This window comes from Halichoerus grypus, chromosome 3 (assembly GCF_964656455.1).
Source record: "Halichoerus grypus chromosome 3, mHalGry1.hap1.1, whole genome shotgun sequence".
NCBI classification, from domain to species: domain Eukaryota; kingdom Metazoa; phylum Chordata; class Mammalia; order Carnivora; family Phocidae; genus Halichoerus; species Halichoerus grypus.
In genome coordinates this window covers 148,352,483-148,378,688 of record NC_135714.1, presented here as the reverse complement: position 1 = coordinate 148,378,688, position 26,206 = coordinate 148,352,483, and the positions used below count along the sequence as shown (strand labels likewise).

The 26,206-nt window shown below is 34.7% G+C and overlaps 1 protein-coding gene and 1 pseudogene across 2 annotated transcripts in view; one reads left to right on the top strand and one right to left on the bottom strand.

Annotated features, from left to right (window-relative positions):
- Positions 1-26,206, bottom strand: part of GALNTL6 (polypeptide N-acetylgalactosaminyltransferase like 6) — a 1,190,952-nt gene that overhangs the window by 1,045,968 nt on the left and 118,778 nt on the right. The gene's annotated exons all lie outside the window — the stretch shown is intronic.
- On the top strand, positions 452-771 carry LOC118538862 (protein S100-A10 pseudogene; annotated as a pseudogene).

Here is a 26,206-nt window from a genome sequence, read left to right as displayed (position 1 = left end):
AGCTGGGGGAGGGGCAGATGGAGAAGGAGAGGCAGACTCCCCGCTGAGCAGGGAGCCTGATGTGGAGCTAGATCCCAGGACCTTGAGATCATGACCTGAGCTGAAGGCAGACGCTTAACCGACTGAGCTGCCCAGGCTCCCCAGCATTCACTTATTCTTACTAGTCTTCTCATTTGAAAATTTTCCAGCTATTTCCTCATTTTATTTCCCATACTGAAAACCAGCAATCACTGTTAAGACCACTCTTTCTGTGTTGTGGCCTGCAGGCTCTGGAGCCAGAATGCAGTGATTTCACTGATTTCAAGTGACTCCACTGTTAAATGACCAAGAGCACATTTTTAAAACTCCCTGACTTCAGTGTTTTCATCTGTTAAGAGGAAGTAATAATAATACTGGTGTGTGAATTGTCCCCGCAGCGCCTTGGGCCAAGGTTTCAAAAGACCTCACCAAAATGCCGTCTCAAATGGAGCACGCCATGGAAACCACGATGTTCACATTTCACAAGTTTGCTGGGGATAAAGGCTACTTAACAAAGGAGGACCTGAGAGTACTCATGGAAAAGGAGTTCCCTGGATTTTTGGAAAATCAAAAAGACCCTCTGGCCATAGACAAAATAATGAAGGACCTGGACCAGTGCCCAGATGGCAAAGTGGGCTTCCAGAGCTTCTTCTCGCTAATTGCTGGGCTCACCATCGCATGCAATGACTATTTTGTAATATACATGAAGCAGAAGGGAAAGAAGTAGGCAACCTGGAGCAACACTCCCGCCCACCCAATGAGAGTTTTCCTGAAGGGTCTCTTTAGGAATCTGTCCCACAGCTTCCCCCTGTATAAAGGATTCCATGAGCAGATGGGGACCCTCAGAAATGCACAAATAAAATCCAACCCCCATTTGAGAAGCAGAGAAAGAAAAGTCAGATAAGCTTTTGATTTTTATATTGCTTGCACCCTCTTGCCCTCAATAAACAAATTCCTTTTTTAGTTCCTCACTTGAAAAAAAAAAATAATACTGGTGTGTGTATATATAGATATATACACACATTTAAAGGAGACAGAAGTTTATTGACTACACCACAAGGGAACAGCGGGCAGGACAGCAGAGGAGAGACTATCTGCCTACCCCGGTATCTACATTTAGAGTTGTGAGGATTCAGTGAATTCATAATATAAATTACTTAGAACACCACCTGGTATAGACTAAATATTTATTAAAGATTTATTATTTTTCAGACATCGATTATGTTTTCATTCTCCAAGAACAATTATGAAACATAACTTGAGAGAAAATCTAGTCAAAAATAACAATTTTATGATACCTAAGAGTAGATGCCCTCATTCTTACAGTTATTCTACTAACATTTATTGAGTTGCTACTCAGTCAGACATTGTTCTAGATATTGAGAATGTTATCGTGTACTAAAAGGAGTCAGTGAGTGGTAATTACTCTGAAATTAAGAAAAGCACGACATGAATGTTTAGAGGATGAGGGAGGGTGTCTTAATTTACAGAAGTACCAAAGAAATATGAAGAAAGACCTACATATAACAGTGGCAGTCAGGCTGAAACCTGAGTGATGTGAGAGACACAACTATGGAAAGATCAGCTAGGGAGAAGGGGTGGCATTCCAAGCAAAGGGGATCACAAATTTTAAAATCCCTGAAAGAGGAATATGATTTTCACCTTCTCTTAGCAAGAAGACCATTCTGCTGGAGCAGAATGATCTAAAGGTTAAGAGGAAGTGGTAGGAAAGAGAAGAGAAAGGTGATGGGGTAGTTATGTACAGCCCAAAGGAACAGGGAAAACTTTGGTGCAGTATGTGTAAAGCATGAGAGAAGAGAGGAATCATGTATGATACCAAAATATTTACTCTAATTATGACATATGCAAAACATATCAATAATTGTAAAATAATACTGAAAAACATAAGAAAAGATATGGTATATTCTCCATAAATTCCAAACAGTTCCAACCTAACTCCACAAATGTTATCCTTAAAACGTAGTAAGCTGGTTCCTTTTTTAAAATGTGAAGTAAATAGCCAATAACAGCAAAGAAAATCTCAAATAATACAACAACTTTAAAGGAAACAGCTTATCAGATAGAATACCTTGTTTTGAACTTACAATTCTTTTGAAAAGCATGGCATTTGCTTAATGGAACAGAAAGGAAATACTAGATCCTCTTCCTGTTTCAGTGGAAAAGTCTGCATTATTCCATGAATTGTGCTGAAAGAGATGGCTACCCCTTATGATCAAAGAAAATTTAGATGGCTCCCTAACATTCAACAGAATAAACAGTGACACATAGGTGAAAGCAAAACTAAACCTACAGAAGGAAATATGGGAGGACATTTTAACAATCTCAATGGAGGGAATTCTTAAGAGGAAAAAAAGACGTCATAAACAAATTGAAAGCAAAAGACACAGAAAGGAGAAACTGTAAAGCCTATAGACAACAAAGGGTTAGTGTCCAGAAAATAACAATAGCTTGCAAAATGAATAAATAAATAAATGAATAAATAAATAAATAAATAAATAAATAAGTAACTTGCGAATCAGAAAGAAAAAATCACACATCTCAACTAAAATAAATGTAAAAAGTACAGACCATGAGATTCTCAAGAGTAAGAAATCAAAAGGTCAAGAAATACATTACAGGATGTTTGGTCTCATGAGTCTTCAGGTAAAAATAAAATGGTAATAACAATGGGATGCTATTTCACATTCATAAGATGATAAAACTTTTATAAGTCTGATAATAACAAGCATTGGTGAAGATGTGGGAGATGGGAACTCATTTATATTCATGAAGCTTAGGTAAAGTGTTATGAATTTCTAGACAAGTTGAAGATATGCATGTCCTACAATATAGATATTCTATAACAAGGAATTTAAACTCCAAAATTCTAACACATGTACACAGGAGACATGTACAAAGACTTCTTAGAAAAATAGTATAAAAATTTTACCTTTTCTGTGGCTAATGATTTTAGTAGCAAATGACTAAATAAATGTGCAGGACACACATGATAGCATTCTGAGTCAGAATCTACATAAAACATGATGGGAATTTTTATATGCACATATACACACACATATATATAAATTTATTTTATATATACATATATACATTATATATTTATTTTTATAAAATAAAAAAATAAGTAAGTCATCTGCAAAGGAATCAGAATTAGGCTGGCCTCAGGCTTCTCATGAAGCAATGAGAGTGACGATTTTATGTTCTGAGAGTAAATTACCCTCAACCTAGAATCCTATATTTGACAAAAATATTAATCAAATGTTATGTGGACTATTCAAGGACTCAAAAAATTTACCTCCTTCACATCAAGTTTTGGACATCACCTAATGAACCACAACCAAACAGAAACTTAAAGAAAAACATGGAATTAAAAAAAATAAATAAAATAAAAATTTAAAAAAAAGCATTCCACAATGTTAAGTGAGAAAATCACATTACAAAATGACAAGTACATCATCATACTATTTATTATTTTAAAACAGAATATTTAATATTTATGGTTTTTGAAATAAATATTCAATAAAATATGTAAAAATTAGCTATGATATGCAACTTTTTTTTTTATGTAAAAGTTAACTCTGGGAGTTAACTCTGGGAGCAAGCACTGAAAGAAGGATGAGGGTGTTGAGATGAAGATAATGTTTTATTTCTTTCAATAAGGGAATGATGTGAAGTAAATAAAGCATAATGTTAACATCTGTTTAATCTTAGTTATGGCCCATGCGAGTCAGTGATGTTATCTTTGTAAAATTTCAGATGCTTCATAATTAAAAATTTTTAAAGTGGATGTTAAAACATCTTTGGCTGCATAAACACTGGAAGCGTATTACATGAGAGCTACGTCAAAGTATTTTATACTGCTGTTCATCTAACTATTATGGTCACATCTCGATAGGAAATACTTCCTTTTAAGTAAAAGCAGCCCAGAGTTTTCTCCCCCTTAGTTACCTGTATCAATGCAAAGAAAAGCAAGATGTCTTTTCCACATTAATTTTTAAAACATATGTCTTCTGGGTAGACAATTGTAGCTCCAAATTAAACAGATGGCTACCAAAGGGATTTTTCCCAACCCTAATCACAGAAGACAATCCTAAAACAAAGATATGTAACTTAAATTGGCAAAAAAGAAAATCTATTAAAATTTTTAAAAAAACAGCATTCTTAGTCTAAGGCTGTCTCTATAATTTATCCTATATACAAGGCAGAAAACTAAAAGGAAGTCAGACACCTCATTTTCCCTGAATTCTGAATGTAACTAATCAACACACTTTGATTTCCTGTTATCATTCCCTAAAGGTTTGCCCATCTCTTTGTTTTCCTTCATTTCCACTGTCCTGGTCCTAATTCAGGCCATTACCTCTGACAGGATCACTGAACTCTCTTCCTAAGTGATCTTATTGACTCGAGTTTTTACAAACCGATCACTTCTCATACTTTGGTCAGAGTCTTTCTCCCCTGCCCTGCAGCACAGCATCTCTGGCTCTGCATTACCTGATCCCTAGCTTCCTCCTGAGCCACGTCTCACCGTTCACTTGGACCTTCCTGACGCGCTCTTGTCTGCCCATCAGTATTTTTGCTCCAGCTATTTTTCTCTGCCAGGAATGCCCTTCCTGCCTTCGTTTGCTTGCTATTTTTTTTTTTTTTTTCCTGAACCTCATTCATAGAACTTTCATTTCTTCTAGGAAAACCTTCTAAACGCTTAGGCTGAGCTAAGTGCCTACAGAGCTTTCCAAATTCTAAGATACAATACATACAGGTGGCGCCCGTGACTCCCACCTCCTGGTATCCACGCCTCTGCGTAACCCTCTCCCTCTGAGTGTGGTGCAACTTGTGACCTGCCTCTAATCAATGGAATACAGCAAAGGTGATGGAAGGTCACTCCCATAATCATGTTTTATGTACAAGATTCTGTCTTGCTGGTAGATCTACTTTATCTCCATTATTACCTTTCAAGAAGTATGCCATGGAGTAAATGGCCATGTTGGAGTAACCCACTTGAGAAGGAACTCCATGCGTCCTCTGGAAGCTCAGGGCTGTCAGGAGTAAAAAACTGAAACCCTCAGTCCTATGACCAAAGGAAACAAATTCTGCCACAGCCTGAGGACTCTTGGAAGTTGATCTTTCCCTAATGGAGCCTCTGATGATACTGCACACTTAGCCAGCACCTGGAATATAGCCTGGTGAGACCCTGAAGCAGAAAACCCAGATAAGCAGTTTCCAGACTTCCCACTAGAGAAACAGTAACACAGCACAGTTGTACATACAGATGTCGTAGTATACATCACTTAAGCTACTACACGTGTGGCAATGTGTTACCGCTGAAGATAAACTGAGGGAGTTTATTTGAGCAAAAATCAATTCAAATTGGCAAGTGCAAAACTGGAAGTGGTTAGGACTGCTCCACAGACTGAAGCCAGGGGAGACATTTATATATAAAGACAAAACGCGGAAATGTGAGAAAATTATTTGATTGGCTAAAGCTTAAAACCTAGCTGGCTGTTAGTAACTGGTTGTCCTTGGGTTTCAACTTTGTAACCTTGAGGCATTTACAGGGTTGTGTTTTGGTTTGCTTACAAAGGCTGCCGCAGCATTAGATCCACCTCAGCCTAATGGCCTCCTTTTTCATTAATTTCACATTACATAGCCACAGATAATATACTATGTTATGAAGCAGTTCTAATTTCGTTGGTCTCTCGGATTAACTAACCCCAAAGACTACTTGAGATGAACTCCAAGCACAGTTCCTGACACGTAGCTGGCTTGTAATTATTGCTCATTGACTTGAAAAGTAGATTTCATGTGAAAGTTGAAATCCAAATCATTACAACAAAATTTCAGTCTTTGAATATCCTTTAATTTATTCAAGAAGACTGAAGAGAGGAATATTTTTTCAGTCTTCCAGATCACTGTGTGACCTACTCAATTTAAATGAAATCTCCTCTGGAAAGCCTCTCTTCTATTCTTTCATAACATTCTACTAGTGTCTCTTTCTGCAATGTGTATATGAATCTCGGAATATGTTTCCTATCTCTCCCAATATACTCTGATGTTTTCAACTAGATACTTAGTCTTTCTAGCCCCAGTTCTTAATGTAGTAGAGATGTCCCTAACTTGTATTCAACTTACAATTTTCCAACTTTACGATACTGCAAAAGCAATACACATTCAGTAGAAACCATACTTCAAATTTTGAATTTTGGTCTTTTTCCTGGGCTAGCAATATGCCCCATGACACTCCCTCGGGATGTGGGACAGTGGCAGGGAGACCCAGATCCCAGTCAGCCACAGGATCATGAGGATAAACAACCGATACGCTTACAATCATTCTGTACTCATACAATCATTCAGTTTTTCACTTTCAGTACAGTATTTAATAAATTACATGATATACTCAGCACTTTAATATTAAAGGGGCTTTGTTAGGTGGTTTTGCCCAACTGTAGGCTAATGTAAGTGTTTGAGCATATTTATGGTAAGCTAGACTAAGCTATGTTGTCATGTAGGTTAAAAGTATTAAACTCACTTTTGACTCATGATATTTTCCAACTTACAGTGGGTTTGTCACCACATAACCCTGTAGTAAATTGAGGAAGATCTATATTTAGTACATATTTTGAGCTTGATAATGCAAAAAAAAATAAAATAATTGACTGGAAGCTAATTAGATTTCTGGCTCTCTATCCCAAAAATTATATTAGTTTCTGGCTTTTCAGGGACACAAAACCACCCTGACTCTCAGGCATGTCAATAGACTCAAAAAAAGGATATTCCCTGGAAGTTCGCTAAAAATTGTACTCTAAAATGGCTGGATTCTCGTTCTACATAATTTCATTTAATAATAATACATAATTATTCCCAGTCTTCATATTTCTGCCCCTTACAAAACCCTTTCTAGGGTTCATGCTGCTAGCCCCTTTTCCCACTTCTACTGGAATACTTGTATTATGTTCATTTGAATTGGCATAAAAAAAATTTAAGATGAGGGCGCCTGGGTGGCTCAGTCATTCAGTGTCTACCTTCGGCTCAGGTCATGCTCCCAGGGTCCTGGGATCGAGCCCCACATCAGGATCTCTGCTTGGCAGGAAGCCTGCTTCTCCCTCTCCCACTCCTCCTGCTTGTGTTCCTTCTCTCCCTGTCTTTCTCTCTGTCAAATAAATAAATAAATAAAATCTTTAAAAAAAATTTAAGATGAATGAAATATCAAATAATCACGTTTTATGTGAGGTAAGGCAATATCTTTTTTCTCTTCTTGGAAAATATATTCTTGGAAATCATAAAAGATGAAATAGCTTCTTTTCTATAATAATACACATTATATTAGTTAATTTAATTATTAATATTAAATTTATTTAATGATATGGTAATGAATTGTTATTAAGATAGTTCAGCAAAAATACTTTGTATTTCAAAAAAAAAAATTCTTCATGCATCTCTATGTTGTGGCCATAATCCCAGGACCATCCCTTTTACTTGATAACTGCAGTAAGATTTTTCACAGTACACAGATTTGGGAAAGAGAGATGATCAGAATCTCCTGATGGCCTTTTTGTAAACTGAAGTAAACACAGAGTTATCCTGACCTTATTTGATTCTTAACTTTAGGTTGATTAAGGTACACTGAAATATGTAACAGTATCCCAGTCAATTTGCTATAAACTTGAAATCATTGTTTTGACATCTTTACATTGAAAATTAAATTGATTGGAAATGTTATGAAATTGATGGTAGTGCTATAAAGGTCAAATTTCATTTTGTCCAAAATTAGTATAATTAAAAGTACCAACAAGTATACTGATGTAACAATCTTGATTCTTGAAGAATGACTGTGTAAAAAAATTAAAAGTCCATTTTTCAGAGATTTCATATAAAACATAATATTACCATTCATTTTCAAATGTGGTAAGACAATTCTCATTAGCAGTGAAGTTCTTTTTTTTTGAAGGTATAACAATGAAATTAAAACAAGGCAGTATTATGTAATGTCATTCAACTATAATTAAAACAAATGTCATTATAACTTTATTATAGTCCTCATTAAAAAATTAAACTGCAAAACCCTGGACCAACCAAAATCAGAACTTGAGTGGAAGCCATTTTCTCCCACCCCTGCCCCACACATGGGAACACTTTATTTGAACAACAATGAAAATCATAGAAGAAAAACGATGACTGTATTTTTTCAGAGAGCATTCTGTCTCAGAAATGTTCTTTCTTTCAAGATAAACCACTGAAAATTATAAGAACTTCTCTAACTGCCTTCCATTGACAAGCCGGTTGTTGAAAGCCATGGTGAGCTTGGGCATCATGTTTGAAGGTGGCAGAGCATCTCTCAGACTGAGTTCCTAAATAACAGAATGGAGAGAGCACCATCTCCCTCAGCTGCACACCCCAGATCACAAGGTGAGTAAGTAACAAAATTCATAGTGCATCAGGCTGCTGAGTTTCGGGAGTAGTATGTTGTAGCAATGGGCAAGACTGTGCATTTCTACTGGCTCCCAATCATAACATTTATTAGTATACACAGGCTACATGACAAAGCTTCTAACTTCTATTACTCATCTGAGAATCAAGGCTTTCTCTACTCCAGTGAAGTTGACCAGTGCCCTATTCTCATGTCCATCCCTTCCCACGTCCTACTCCACAGGAGGACATTCTTTCAAAATAGATCCCTACTTTAATTTGGAAACACATATCTAGAGACTCCTGTTATTGTGCTTGGAGTGGGTTAAATTATAGACCCCCAAAAGGTATGACTACATCTTAATCTCCGGGACCTGTGATTATTACTTGACATGGCAAAAAAGTGAAAATTAGCTTATATTTCAAAAGATGTGATTAAAGATCTTCGAAGGAGGAGTTTATCCTGGATCATCCAGATGGTCTCTAAATGCAATCACAAATATACTTTTTTTTTTTTAAAGATTTTATTTATTTACTTTTGCAAGAAAGAGTCAGAGGGGGAGAGAGAGAGAGAGATTGAGCATGAGTGTGGGGAGCGGCAGAGGGAGAAGCAGACTCCCTGCTGAGCAGGGAGCCCAGTGCAGGACTCAATCCCAGGACCCTGGGATCATGACCTAAACCGAAGACAGACAGCAGATGCTTAACCGGCTGAGCTACTCAGGCACCCACAAATATCTTTTTTTTTTAAGATTTATTTATTTATTTGAGAGAGAGAGAGAATGAGTGGGGGTAGGGCAGGAGGAGAGAATCTTCAAGCAGACTCCCCACTGAGTGCGGGGCCCCACTCCGGGCTCAATCTCAGGACCCATGAGATCATGGCCTGAACCAAAACCAAGAGTCAGAAGCTTAACCGACTGAGCCACCCAGGCAGCTCTAATAAATATCCTTATAATAGATAGGCAGAGGGAGTTTGGAACAGACACACACAGAGGAGAAGACTCAATGTGGCCTCTGAGGCAGAGACTGGAGGGATGTGGCCACATGTCAAGCAAGAAGCTGCAAGAAGCAAGGAGTGGCTTCATCACTAGAGACTTCAGAGGGAGTGCACATAGCTAACACCTTAATTTCAGACTTCTGGCCTCTAAAATTGTTAGAGAATAAATTTCAGTGGCTTTAAGCCACCCAATTTGTGTACGTTGTTACAGTAGCCACAGGAAACAAGCACAGTGTTCTCATCTGTGAAGACTGAGTCTCTAGGGATGGTGTCTCTAACTCTTTGCGCCACTGCACATTGAGATTTGGACTTTTCATGACCCAAGTCATACTTCAAGCCAGCAAGATGCCTTCAACATAACAGACACTGTTATCATACTCTGGTGGTACAAAAATGAATACCACTCAACTATGCTTTTGCAGAACTCAGAGTCCAAAGAGGAGGCAGCAGACACATACATGATAGTACAACGTCATATGTGACTAAAAATTTGCTACATGACCTGAAGGGTATTTATTTAAATACTCTAAATATTTGATCATTCCATTTGAGACACCTCCACCTTCAGTGCTCTTTCCTGAATGTGACAAATACCCCACCTCAGAGATTTTGCATCTGCCATGTAGCTGTCCCACCCCACTGGTCTCCTAAAGTTTTTGCACAATGGCACTTTTTCAGCTAATCTTTCATGGAACAAGCTATGTAAAACTGCATTTGTCCTTCCTTGGCCCTTTGGAAATGTTTTATCCTCTTTCCCTGCTTTGTTACTATTATTTTTTCATAACACTCATCATCAACTAACTATATATATACATAATTTTATAATTTTATAATGTATAAAAATAATATATGGTGTATACACACACATATACTATATATATATATATATACATGTATATATATAATAACTCATTTATGTATTCATTTCCTGTATTCTCCAAGGCAAGGGCAAGGATCATTTTGCCAATTTTGTCCACTGTTACATCTCTAGCACTTACAATCATTTCTGTCACAAAGATATTCACCAAGTAAGAGTTATTTTCAACTAACACTTTGGTTGTGTTTATTTAAAAAAAAAATCCTAGTTAAATGAACTCCTTCAAGTTTGGAATAAATTCACATCACCTTACAGTAATATCCTGTTTCTGAGATAGGGTAAACTAGATAAGCATTGTTTAAAATGAATGTGAATGAGCTAATTCTTAAATTATCATTATTTGTGAAATTCTAATATATACAAAAATAGCTTAAAGAAAACAATGGAAGACACAATATTGCCCTGGTAGCTTAAGGCCAAAAAGTTGCAAATGGCTAGGGAGACTACTTCAAGTCAGACTTTTAAAAGGGCTCTCTGCTCAGCAGGAAGCCTGCTTCTCCCTTTCCCACTCCCCCTGCTTATTTCTGCTCTCGCTAACTCTCTCTGTCAAATAAATAAATAAAATCTTTTTAAAAAAATATAAACAAACAAACAAATAAATAAATAAATAAATAAAATGTCAGGGTCAACAGAAATGCAGCTCAGTGGTTATGATATTGAAGTGAAATTCAGCCTTTTCTTATAGTCTGCAACACTGTAACAAGAGCATTTTACTGACATGGTGCCATCCTACATTCTTCAGAACTGCAAATCTACTCTCAACAGTAGCCAAGAAAAAGAATTACTATGAAGCACTGTCCAGGAATGGAAAACAAAACAAAACAAAACAAAACCTGTTTCAAAGACCGTTTCCATTACCAACATTCCGAACTTGGTGTTTCTTCATATCTATATGTTAATTGACTTAATTCTCTCTACTTTCCTACCTATCTCCTCTCTCTATAAATATTGTTTATATACCTATAAATTCCTTATGCTCCTCATGCTACTGGATCTTAAACACTTTTAAACAATTAGTATTAAATTAGTATTAAATTTAAATTAGTATTTAAATAATGAAATAAGTAATTTGAAGTTCTGGATCAGGTAAATAAAAATGATTTTGTACCTTAAGAAGATAAAGAATTTTTAAAAAGTTAAATAAGGTTTTCATAAGTCTTCTCTAATATCATTTAACTTGTTAAATGTGAGGCATAATATGTAATTTAATAGTTAGCATTTAAAAGAGGTCTATATTAAATAGTAAGATACAATATCATCAGCAACTAATAACAATAAATTTCAAATAAGAAAAATGAATAGCGAAGTCATACAGCCAATGTACAAAGAACTGAGCTCTGTTTAATCTATTCCCATGGTCCTGGTCTGAACACCAGCAGGAGGGGTAGTTAGTCCCTTAGTACCATGCCCCTCCCACACACACACACCTCTCCCCCATAATATTCTGGGGTGATCCAAAAAAGAGGATTCAGAGGCAAAATAAAATTAATAATTTAAACATATAACTCAACTAATGTATCAGTCTAAAAGGAGGAATGCACAAAAAATAGATTCAAGAACAAATGTGTCACTATTTTATAAATGCCTTAGCCAACATATTTAACAATAAACACTTTTATTAGCTTTAGTTTGTGCAAGCTGCATTTTTAAAAGGTAAAATACACTGCTCTCAAGTTTTAGTACCTACGATTTGCTTTCTGGAGTTTATTATACAGGATGAATTCTTTTTACAAACATATACAAAAGAATTGTTAAAAATTAATTGCAATAGGAGGTGTCAATGATGAAGTATTATAGAACAATAACTTTTCAAAAAGGTGGCTGTGATTGAATTTAAAGTACATATTATTGTTATTAGGCATAGTAGCAGTAAGTGAAGGGCAGCTTATTAACTATTTTTATTTAAGGATAGGGTTTCCTATACTAATCATTCAGTTATTGGCCCAGTCCCATGAGAAAGGACAATGGAAAGCCAGTGTGGATAAATATGCCACATCTAATTAATCTTCACATAAAACACACACATACGTACACACATTCATACTGTGAAACTGTAAATTAAATCACTGCTAACTAAGTGTCATGAACACTAAATGTTGCAAGCATTAAAAATATTTTTAAAAACTTAAGAAAACTGTACTATTATGCAGAATTTTAATCCAGCTTTTCTTTCGAAGGAAAAACAAATGTAACAGTCTTGATTCCCTCTTTTAATTTCTCCCTTGTGTTTTCTAAATAAATAGAGAGAGAGTTTGGAAGCTTCAGGGAGATTTATAGTTTAAGATAGTAGGAATGGGCCATCAGAGTTTTTGTTTTTTATTTTAATGAAGGATTCCACTACGTGGATTAAGTAAAAGCAGTTGAAATATCCTAGAAAAACAGCTGTGTCAAGTGGCATTCCAAAGCTCCTGTTGAAACTGAGACAACCTACCAATTTCAGAAATTAAAAATTTAAGGAATAATTGGCAATAAAGAATCATTTTATGAATAATTGACAATCAGCTTTTGAATTTTATAGCTTACCGTTGTTCAGGCTGCAAGTTGCTGCAGTTTTTCCCCAGAATATGATTAAGAATATGATTTGTCTTTTGACATGTTTTCTTAACCAGGGTAATGATGTTCAATATGGCACCAATACCTTTTGATCTACGCAGTCTAAGTGCATGTATGACTGTGGCTGACATACACCCTACATAGACAGGTGCAAGGATGAACAGACAGAAGACAAGACAGATTGTATGTACACAAATGTAGGTGTATGTACACTGATTAATAAACTTTAAATTTTTTATAATAGAAGAAAAACAGAAACATGATAAACAAATAATATGTATTTAGTTTGAGGTTCTGGTATTGATTAAATAACAATAAATATTTTTTTCAGCTCCAAATGAAATATTGGCTTTGATTACTGGTTTATAATTTATTAATTTCAAACTGGAATTAATTTGTGTATAAAAAATTTACCAAAAGTATATGTGTAAGTACAAAAACCTGACTCCTATCACTTTTCACATTCTGATATCTTACTACTTCTAATAACTATAAAACATTAGAAAGGTACATGCCAGTCATGACATTTTAGACATGACACAGATTAAAATACACAGACAATTATCATATGATCTCGCTGATACGTGAAATTGTGGAATTTAAGAAACATAACAGAGAATCATAGGGGAAGAGAGGGAAAAGAATAAAACAAGATTAAATCAGAGGGAGACAAACCATAAGAGACTCTTAAGCACAGGAAACAAACTGAGGGTTGCTGGAGGGGAGAGGGTGGGGGATGGGGTAACTGGGTGATGGACATTAATAAGGAGGGCACATGATGAAATGAGCACTGGGTATTATATAAGACTGGTGAATCACTGACCTATACCTCTGAAACCAATAATACATTATATGTTAATTGAATTTAAATAAAAATAAATTAATTAAAAAATAATATACACAGTATCTCAAAACTATTGTTTATGACACATTTTGCAGACGACATATATTACAATTGGAAAAGTTAAATGGAAACAGTTGTACATGTTGATTTTTATTTGGAAATTTATTCAAGATTACCTGTAAGCATGGTACTATGCTTACAAAGCAATGGATACACATACATATACTATTCATACGTGTATGCTGTTTTATACTATTCCTATTAAGTGAATGTGATTTTTATAAGCATTATTTCTTTGCAAAATATGTCAGGAAATTAGGGTATATTTAAATCAAAAACTTACATTTAAGTCCCCACAACATTTGAACTTGGAAAGAGGAACACTGACTCTATTGGTATGTGTTTCTTTCTTTCTTCTTTTTTTTTTAATATTTTACTTATTTATTTGACAGAGAGAGAGACAGCAAGAGAGGGACAGGGGGAGTGGGAGAGGGAGAAGCAGGCTTCCTGCAGAGCGGGGAGCCCGACGCGGGGCTCGATCCCAGGACCCTGGGATTATGACCTGAGCCGAAGGCAGACGCTTAACGACTGAGCCACCCAGGCGCCCTATTAGTATGTGTTTCTATGCACACATTTTTACCAACTATTTAAGAATTTTACATTGATACTTAAACTTTTTATTTTTATTGTCATTTTCTAGAGCTAGTGTACCTACAATATTGTCAAATGGCTTTTAACTATTTATGAAGTTAATCATAATTTATTGTTTAGATATGTTGCATTCTTGAAATAAACCCTCTTTGCTTATATTATCTTACTCTTTTTTTTTTTTTAATGTATTGCTGAATTAATTCCACTAATACTCACTTGGACTTGTGCACTTATTTTGTTGGCGCTACGTGTCCAACACAGTGGTAAACACAGTTCCTTGGCACCCCTGTCTGAATTCAGTTTCTAGTTCTTATAGGGAATACAGAAAAGTGAAGCAACAACCCCCATGGTGTTAAGTGATGGTGGCTGCTCCTCTACTGACCTCTACCTGAAGTAATCACTGCTCTTGTGTGTGTGCGTGTGCACGTGTGCGTGTGCGTGCACGCATGCGCACGCACACACACGCATAAATACATTGCTATTCTGATTTTCTTTTGGGGATGTCTTTCACCCATGTTCTGTCTCTGTAATCTGAATGAGGCTGAACCCCTCTTTCCAGGTGTGCACTTGTAAACCTTCCAACCAGTAAGAGCAAGTGGTTCACAAAGTGTGGGCACTGGTCCCAACTTCAGCATCACTTAAGAAATTGTTCAAACTGCAGATTCTTGGGCCCCAGCCCAGCTCTGGTATTGGAGCTGGTTCTATGTTTTTTACCAAGCCCTCCAGGTGATTCTGATGCATACTAAAAATCTGAATATCCTAGGAAAGAGTGATCATTTTAGAGATGGTCATGTGTCACAAGGGATCACTGAGAGTCAACACTGAAACTTGTGATGGAACTAGAAGGAAAAATACATTCTTTATCTTCCTGTGGCTAAGCTGCTAAAGCTGGAAGTATCTCAGCCCAGAGCTGCTATGTGGTTATCCTTACCTTCATTTATAAAAAATTTGCTTCTGAACAAAACCAAACAGAGGAAATCAGAGCTGAAGGAAGAGGAAAAAGCCAGATTTTTGGACACACTTTTTAAGCATCTGATTTCACTTGGTGTCTGAAGCATTGCTATAGTTCTTTTCCATTATGAAGTCTTTTTTTTGTTCTTAACCAATTTGAGTTGAATTCCTGTCAATCACAACAAAACACATCATAATACTGCATCCTTTGAAAATACTTTTTTTTTTTCATTTTTATGTTATCCAATGCATTTTTTATTTCATTCCATGGGTCCAAGTTAGGGCCCTTGAAGTTGGAAATTAGAGAAACAAGGCTGTTGTCTGGGAATTGTTACATGAAATCAGCACAGCAAAACATTACAGGCGGACTGTTCTTAAAAGGACCATTAGATCCCAGGCCATGAGAACTTCATTATGACTTGACAGAAATTTAAACATTGCAGGCATGCCTCATTTTATGGCATTTCATTGTATTTTGCTTCACAGATATTTCATTTTTTTACAAATTTAAAGTTTGTAACAACCCTGAATCAACTAGTCTACTGGCCCCATTTTTTCCAACAGCGTGTTCTCACTTTGTGTTTCTGTGTCACATTTTGGCAATCTCACAATATCTCAAACTTATTCATTATTATCATTTTTGTTATGGTGATATGTGATCAGTGATCTTTGATGTTACTATTATATTTATTTTGGGGTGTCACAAACCATGCTCATATAAGACAATGAACTCCATCAATAAATGTTTTGTGTTCTGTTACACCCATTGACCATACTCTTGTCTCTCTCCCTCTCCTCCAACCTTCCTATTCTCTGAGACACAATATTGAATTAGGCCAGTGAATCATCCTACACTGGTCTCTAAGTGTTCAAATAAAAGGAAAAGTCACAATCTCTCTCTTCAAATCACTAGCTAGAAATGATAAAGCATAGAAAGGAAGGCATGCTGAAAGCGAAGACAGGCTGAAAGGTAGGACTCTTGCACCAAACAATTAGCCAAATTGTGAATGCAAAAAAAATAAAAATAAAAACTAAATTTAAAAAAAAATATTGAAGAAAATTAAAAGTATTACTTCAGTGAACACACAAATGATGAGAAAACAAATACAGCCTTATTGCTGATACAGAGAAAATTTCAGTGGTCTGGATAGAAGATCAAACCAGCCACAACACTCCCTTAAGCCAAAGCCTGATCCAGAGCAAGGCTGAAGCCTGATCCAGGGCAAGGCCGTAACTTTCTTCAATTCTAGGAAGCCTGGTAGAAGTGAAGAAGCTGAAGAAGAAAAGCTGACTAGCAGAGGCTGGTCCATGAGGTTTGGGGAAAGAAGCCATCTCCATAGCAGAAGAATACAAGATGAAGCAGCAAGTGCTGTTGTAGAAGCTGCAGCAAGTTTGCAGAGAAGATCTAGCTCAGATCATTGATGAAGGTGGATACACTAAGCAATGGATTTTCAGTGTAGATGAAACCACCTTCTATTGGAAGAAATGCCATCTAGGACTTTCCCAGCTAGAGAGGTCAATGCCTGGCTTCTAAACTTCAAAGAACAGGCTGACTCAAAATCACCCTGTGCAGCTGGGACTTCAAGCTGAAGCCAATTTTCACTGACCATTTCAAAAATCCTAGGACTCTTAAGAATTATGGGAAATCTATTCTGTTCTCTATAAATGGAACAACAAAGCCTGGATGACAGCACATCTGTTTACAGCATGGTTTACTGAATATTTTAAGCCCATTGTTGAGATCTACTGCTCAGAAAAAAAGGTTTCAAAACATGGCTGGTCATTGACAAGGCACCTGGTCACCCAAGAGCTCTCATGGAGATGTCCAAGCAGATTAATGTTGCTTTCATGCCTGTTAACACAACATCCATTCTGAAGTCCATGGATCAAGGAGTGATTTCTACTTTCAAGTCTTATTTTTTAAGAAATACATTTGGTATGGCTATCACTGCCATAGATAGTGATTCCTCTGATAGATCTAGGCAAAGTTAATTGAAAACGTTCTAGAAAGGATCCACCATTCTAGACACCATTAAGAATATTTGTGATTCATGGGAAGAGGTCAAAATATGAACATTAAAAAGAGTTTGGAAGAAGTAGATTCCAACCCTCACGGATGGCTTTGAGAAATTCAAGACTTCTATGAAGGAAGTAACTACAGATGTAGTAAAATAGCAAGAGAACTAGAGTTACAAGTAGTGCCTGAAGATGGGACTGAATTGCTGCAAGCTCATAATAAAACTCGAACAGATGATAAGTTGCTTCTTATATATGAGCAAAGAAAGTGGTTTCTGGAGATGGAAGCTATTGGTAAAGATGCTGTGAAGATTGCTGAAATGACAATAAAGGATTTAGAATAGTATATGAACCTAGTTGTGAAAGCATTGGTAGGGTTTGAGAGGATGGACTCCAATTTTGAAAGAATTCTGCTGTGGGTAAAATGTTATCAAACAGCATTGTATGCTACAGAGATAACGTCTGTTGAAAGAATCAACTGATGTGGCAAACCTCACTGCTGTCTTATTTTAAGAACTGCCACAGCCACCCAATCATCAGCAACCACCAATTAAGCAGCCATCAACATCAAGGCATGATTCTCCACCAGCAAAAAATTATGACTTGCTGAAAGCTTAGATGATGGTCAGCAGTTTTTAGCAATAAAACATTTTTAAATTAAGGCACAGATATGCCTTTTTTTAAAAAAGACGTAATGCTACTGGACACTTAATAGACTACAATATAGTATAAACATAACTTTTATGTGCACTGGGGATTCCTAAAATTCATTTGACAGTGATATTTGCATTCTGGTGGTTGAAACCCCCAATATCTCTGAAGTTTGCCTGTATGTGTAGAAATAATGTATTATCAAAAAAAGTTTTGGATGCTTTATAGCATAAGAAAAGGTGCCTTAGAAGCAAACATTAACAGGACTTGGGCATGTACTCTTTGAGGAACAAAGTGTCAACTGTGCTGTCAGATGGCAGGTGTGTCTCTATTATGAATAAGGGGGTAGCTGACTGGCTGGGTATAATGTCATTAATATATTGAAACTATGTAAGAAATCCCACTTGCATTGACTGTTTCTGTATATAGGCATATAAGAAGTCTTCTGCTTATAATGTGCCTGCCCAAGAGTTAAGTTAATAAACACACTGCTTAACCTAGAAACATAGAAAGCGTTTCAGGATTCAAAGACTCTTGGTTAATTTAAAAATGAAGACAACATGCGTCTTCTCCAGATACAAAGTTAATTGATGGGGGTAATAGAGGGGATTATTAGTAATATTTTAGAAAAAGAAACAATGAAATAAATAGTAGCTGTCTCACAATCTCCAAATGTAACTGTTGTTTATTTGTATTACTAGACCCACATTAAATATTAACATTCCCCAAGCTGATAAATGGCCCACAGCAAAGCTGGTGCTCATCTAATTCACACAATTTCATTGATATAAGTGTTCTATTAAAAAGTGTCTTTATGGTGCCTTAATTATATTTGAAAGTTCCATTAAAACCCTTGGCAAATTAGCAGACTGTTTAAATCTGTAGGGAGCTACCTGTAAAATTCACTTCTTTGTTTTTGGTTAACTTCTGGAGCCACATACTTTGGTGGGTAGGAAAAGAATATAAGCATATTTAAAATAAGGAAGAAACACATATGCCTATTGCCATAATATCTATAGAAATCATAAGAACATTATTCATACAATCTCTTCTAGAAATTTGCTTCTGAGGAGGGAAATGTGATAGATTCAATCTTGAGGATTTGGGCCAGAAATCCAAAGCACAAAAATGTAAGGACCTCCAAGGCTCTGATGAGATTTTTCTGGGTAGATACTCCATTGTTCTAATTTCTCTCATTTCCCAAATTAATCATATCAATACTGGTATAGAAATCCCTAAATGCTCACTGACTGGGTGTTATAGAAAGAAGACTTTCTTCCATTCTTTCACCCATGCTCTGTCCATGCTCAGATCTCCAAAGGGATTCTTTCGGAGATCTGAAAGGGCTGGGATATGGATGGAGTGTTGAAAGTCCCTGGGTCAGTAACAAGGTGCATTTACACAAGAAAATGAGAAACTGAATTGTTAATCCAGAACAAATTATGATTTCCTACAACTGAAAAGAAAAACAGAACTGTTTTCCCTAAAGTAATATTCAAGCAAAAAGTTTGGAAGTAAAAATACCTTCAAAATACATATGCACAGGTGATGAATAGATTAACTTTCTTACAACTTTGACTTGTGATTTAAAAAGGGAGTCAGTAGAATAAAACATAGTAAAGATTTAACAAGATAAAACTCAGAGTTCAAGTCAAATTCATGTCTTAAAACACCTATATTTGTGATACTTTCATCATTCAAGAAGAATGATTGATTCCAACGCATTTCCAACAGTTTAGATGAAAGAACATATAAGCCTTTGAAGTTACTATTCTGCACAAATAGCATTTGCAAAAATGAGGTTAAGAGTGCTTCCTCCCTATGTCACAAGAAGTATGTTTTTATAATAGAAAAATATGACAGCTTCATGTCTAAAATAAAGCAAATAAAAATACAAATATCTGTAAATTATTTCCTTTATTTCAATATTCCATTGACAACCTTTTTCAAATTATTTTAGTCCCCTAAATTAATTTGCTAATCTATGATTAATAATTAATCTTTATTCAAAAAAATAAAATATCAAATGTAAAGTACAAATGGAAAATTCTTAGGAAACTGCTTGATAATACATCTTTATATGTGCTTTTTTAAAGCTTATAACTTCTAAAAAGACGGAAATCTTCATTTCCTTACATAACTATTTTTTCCTGTGATTCACTATTTTATTCACCAGTTGTAACAGAAACATCTGGTTTCAGGAATTAAAAAGTTTACAAATATAAAATTATGTGAAAACTCACAAGTGTATCTATCTACCTTGGGAAATAGCAGAAACTGGGGTTCTTAGCACCCATTTTCAGTAATTTATGGTAACAGGATGCTTTTTGATCTGTGGAATTTCAATGATGAAAAAAATTAACTACTTTTGTGACACTAAACTAACACAAAATGAAATACTATATGCAAATACCTTTTGTTCTGAAAGAACTTTACTCACTTTAATGATTTCTGGTGGCACAGGTGCAGAAATACTAAAATAATATATATAGGGAAAGAAGGTGTAATGAAAAAATGCCACTTGTTATAAACTGTTGATAGCCCTTGGGTATTAGACAAATGATCTAGTTCTCACTGAAATGTGCTTACAAATTGAGGTGAAAGATAAAAGACAAAAAGCATTTTGTTTAGAATCACTATCTCTCCCCCCCTCCCCCTTAGTGTTCTCAGCACCATGTAGTTAGAGAAGGGTTAGAACATTCTAAGTCTCACTCTATCTCTATGCATAGGTAGATTCAGGGTCAATCATACAAAGAAGACATGCATTAGATGAGGGTCACATAAGGAGATTTAACTATAAACAATTATATATACATATATGCATTATTTCCTTGATAAGCCAATGTTAATTAGAAATTCTAGTTAATGCCAAGCAGGAACAAAGTTAGAGTCTCTACATTCCAGTGTTCAAAAATCACAGAAAATGATGTGCCATTAAATATTTCCAATAATGAATAAGGACATATATGAACGTAAGTTTTAATGGAAAATTCATTTCCAAACAATTGACTTATAAAGTATACCCTAAGTTTTTAATTTTTTCATCTTTTAAAATCTGTATTGATACCTTATCAATATTCTTTGTGCAGCAAGTAACTTATATACATAAGCATGACCAGATAGATTAATATAGACATACAAATAAATGTTCATTGCACAAAAGTAATAAATATAATAAAAAAAAAGAATTCTGTGAGCATGCCCAGACTTCAGATAACAGATTTAAAATAAAAGATTCTATTGGATCATGTAAAAATACTGTAAAGTTTTGGGTGAATCTCTAAAAACACAATTCATAGCTTTAATTATAAATTTCACTTTTCTAGAAGTTAGTTTATTTAGTGTTATTTCATGCATGAATATGTAAGCTTCTTTTTTTAGCATCAAATATATTTTTAGTATCTTTCAAAAGAGTTTACTCTGTAAATGCTCCTTTTTAAAATTGTCACTGGTTATTTGACACCACTCATTCCACTGGACAGGTGAGATATAGTTCTTTTTTTACTCCAAGAGGTAGACATTTCACATGTAATTAACAGAAAATCTCAAAGGGAGTTTTTTATACATCATCCCTGAACAGCCTCAGTAAGTAGTGTTTTTACTGTCTATCTCTACTTATGCCACATAGGTCCTATCTTTAAAGTCTTCTAGTTTATTGTGTTTTGATGATTTTGCTAGTGTTTGGTTTCTTTTGATATTTCTTAATGTTTTTTTATTTTATATACTTTAAAATACTTTATAAGACTACCAAGGGAAATAAACCAGAATTTAGTACTTGCAATCACTTTAAACACTCTAAGAGCTTTAATTAATATGTATTTTTACATTTCAATTGGACTATTCAAAAAAATAACAAAAGAAAGAAAAAGAAAAGCTGAGACATTTAATCAGCAATACAATTCCTGAATATTTTGTTGAAAAGAAACTGCTGATGGAGAGGACATGTCACTTCATTAGCTTTTTTAATATGCCAGATCCATACAGTTTCAAATATAATATGCAATATTTAATTAGCTGAATTATATAAACTGGAAATGTAGGATTTTCAGTACCACTTAAGATCTCTGAAAAGATACTGCTTCAATGATAGTACTAGCTAATATGTCTGTGGAAATTTAAGTTCATCTATGTCTTTTTAGGTATTGTTTAAAATTTTCTTTCATTCTTTTTATATAGTTAAGTTTTTACTCTTTATTTTCATTTTTAAGAACCAATATAGAATTGTATTACAAACAGTTTGCTTTGAACACTTCTAAACAGTTAAGTCTTGAGAATCAAAATTGTGCAATGTGGCCTCTGTTATTAATTATATAAACATTAATTTGCTGTAAGTGTCTAAATACATCTTAAAACAAGGGGAGCCTGTTTGTGGGTGGCAATGTTGTTAATATATTTTGCATCATAGCCTACAGTCATATCCACAAGACACGCAGACACTTTCTCATACCGAACTCTGAAAATAGTGACAATGCACATTTACAAGACTGTTTTCCTGCTGACTCTGCTACCCAAATCAGTCCCTGCCGTTAGTGTTTCTTTCCAGTATATTAGCTTGGGATGCTCTAGATAGTTCCACTTTTCTTTCTCTTTTCCATCCATCTGAGTACAGTTTCAGTTCCATTTAAGAAAATATATCTGGTTACCCAACAGCTACTTTAGTCTACCTCTGAACCTTACCTCGTGCCTGCTAATGGCTTCTGATAAGAACATATAAGATGCAGGTTAGGAAAATGTGCATGAGACATGAATGCAAGTCAAATATCATCTTCTACCATACTAAAGGAAAGATTTTACAAGCATTCAAGTGAAAAGAAATGGAAAAAAAGTCACATTTCTATTGCAATAAAAGTAACAAAAAAGAATTTGATAAACGCTTTTACTTTTAATTCCAGAAGAAATTTATAATTCAGAACACCTCTAAGACCTCAGTCTGTTGATAACAAACATCTCTTTCAGCAACTTAGCAAAAGAAAAAAGAAAAAAAATCTATTTTATCCCATTATTAAACATTATATAATTTTTTTCATAGTTTCATGAAAAAAATGGTTGAGTCTGTTATTTTTAAGATTCAGCAGAAGGATTCAAAATAGAATAATCTCCCCAAAAAATAGATTAATCAAAAACCTATTCTTTGGTGATTATTAAGAACTGATTAAATTAAAATGATACATTCTCTTTCTCAATTACCAATAATTTAAAATATCAAAGAACAAAACATTTCAAAATGTATAGATTTTTATATCAATCATCAAAGTCATTTTTACAAAATCAGTAGATAACCAAATTAGAATGCTTCAAAAATCAATTTTTGAGGTATGAGAATAACTCTTTCACATTATCTATGAAAAAGAAATTTAAGTGGGATGTCCCAATTATTCATTATTCTGTACCACAACAAAATGGCATATGCATAGATCTTGTTAATACTGAGAATAGGAGAGTCTTTTTCAGATGCCTCTCGCCTCCTCTTTCCTCATTGTCTCTTTCTCCCAAGATATTTCTGGATGCCAAAACTAATTTCTGCACTGGAATCAGCATATACATATCACACTCTGTGTTCTGAACTTCTTTTCTCCCTTTCTCATTAAAATTTTCTTTCAAGGGTCTAATTTTTTTAGAATAAAGACTGAAGAGAATCTTAGTTCCTGATGCCCCAGAGCAAGCCTGGAGGTGGCTTGATATGTTGTTTATGGCTTCTCAGGATCAAGGGCATTTTATCAAAATGGCATCACTCATTAAATGACAGAGTAACTACGATGATTTAATAGACTGTGTCTGTACTCTCTGAGCATTACCGGAAAATACTATAAATGATTTGTTAAGGACCATCAGTGATAAAAGAACTCAAAGAATGGCTAAGTACGAATTCTGAATGACTAAAATTGTTTACAGCACTGACATAAAAGTTAATCATTGGATAATTAGTACAAACTTTGCCCTTTAAGAAACTAACATGGTACATAATATTAAAAACGGATGCCAACCTGGTGGTTAAAGAAGAAATGATTCAGTCATTCTTGTTAAACATGATTATATCATCTAAATGTTACTTCGAAATGGCTGTAATTAAGAGATCAATTAGACGTTTGGATTGTCATTAACCATAAAAAGTACAATTATGACCTCAACTTGTTAATAATTTTTCACTGTTTGCAAGTTCCAGACTTATTGGTTTACTCAAAATATATATGAAATGATGAATGGGGTAAAAAATGAATATAGAGGGGTGCCTGTGTGGCTCAGTCATTAAGCGTCTGCCTTAGGCTCAGGTCCTGATCCCAGGGTCCTGGGATCAAGTCCTGCATCCAGCTCCCTGCTCTGCGGGAAGCCTGCCTCTCCCTCTCCCACTCCCCCTGCTTGTGTTCCCTCTCTCGCTGTGTCTCTGTCAAATAAATAAATAAAAGCTTTAAAAAATGAATATATACACGTATATGTAGGTTTTTTGTACTGTTTAGTTTTTTAGAATGTAGACTCCTGCCATTTCTAACCTGGATCTTTACCATTTAATTTTGCAAGGTGCTTAATGCTAATTGTGTGTTCATGTGATCACTGAATGAGTGATTTTGATGATTAAAAAGAAAACATTTCAAAAAATAAAAAAGAAAAAGAAAACATTTCCAGTTAGACATAATTCCAAATTTTCAAATCCACAAATTCTCATTGAGAGAATAAAGATAAATCAGTTATATCTTACACAGTGTGCTTTACATTTTGTATTTTTTTTTAATGTTACCATATTTTTGTCTTTCAAACTATTTATCTGCATTCTACCTTTATGTGAGGGATTTTCCCTTTGTGGTGCAAAACCTACTTGCAAAACACACACAAAAATCTATGCAAATGGATCAAAAGTGAGCACAACTCAGAATATTGAAAAGAAGATAAAAATGGTAATGCAGAAGAATGAGAAAGAGAAATGACATAACAAAAAAAATAAAAAAGATTGATTTTTCTTTTTTTTTTTTTTTTTAAATAGGCTCCACACCCAGGATGGAGCCCAACGTGGGGCCTGAACTCATAGACTGTAAGATCAAAACCTTAGCTGAGAGTTGGACACTCAACCGACTGAACCACCCAGACACCCCATTTTGTTTTTTGGTTGAGGTGGGACAATAAATGACCTAAAAGCTTTTGGCTAATTAATTATTTCTAGGGAAGAAATACGTTATTTTAAAAGGAAAATAACTATTGATTTATACTAATGTTTCCAAAAAACATCCATGTTTTAATATTTCTTAGTTTTCTATTGATATGTTTAAAAGTCATCATAATTATTGTCAATATTCCAAAATTCATAGCCATTACCCCATATTTCAAAATCATAACCAAATAGATAAAACAGTCAAACACATTTTCTTTGATACTTTGACTATTGCTTTAATCTGTAGCAAACAATAGTTGGCTTCAATATAAATACTTACAAGATAATGATTTGGCTTACAATGTAATCAAGATTCATTAAAGATTTAACAAATAGAAAAATATTTTAATGTAATATATAATGTTAAAAATGCATGCATGTTAAGACCTTTCTAAAGATATTTATTTCTAATTACTTGCTCTCCCACTCTTTCCATTTCAAAATGTCTAATGAAACCTTAAGGTTAAATGTTTGTAAAAATAATATTGACAAGCTTTCTATTCATAGATTTTCTTTTTGTCCTTAGTTACATTAGGACTTTAGGGTGTGAAAAATGCCTAAAAATAATTTATTTACTATGTTCTATCTCATCAAGTGCAAAAGCTTAGCAAGTAAACTCACTATGTTTACTTTTTAGATTGGATGAAGTCATGAGAATAGAAGGAAGGTGATATTTCACAAATCACATTTCAAGGTGAAAGCTAGCATAAAATTAAGGGATATTTCATCACCAGACCCTATTGCTGATTTTCTACCTTTTCTAAAACTGGGTTATCTATTATTTAAAGAAGACACAGTAATTTCAATGTATGATTTCTACCCCTTATAAGCTTCTTAAAAACATGATTATAGTCATTATGAATGCAAAAATAATACTAGATTTTTGGCAAAATTTTGGCCTTTAGTTTTCACCTCTTACTCTCCAGGAGACAACAATCTTAAGGTTTTAACTATTCCCGTTTTAGTTAGAATATGAGCTTTCATTTGATTTCATCCACAGCTTTAATTATTGTAATGCAGAATGACATAATGTAGTTCAGCTTCCTGAATACTCTTCCCTACTCTTGGGAAATATATAATATAGAACAG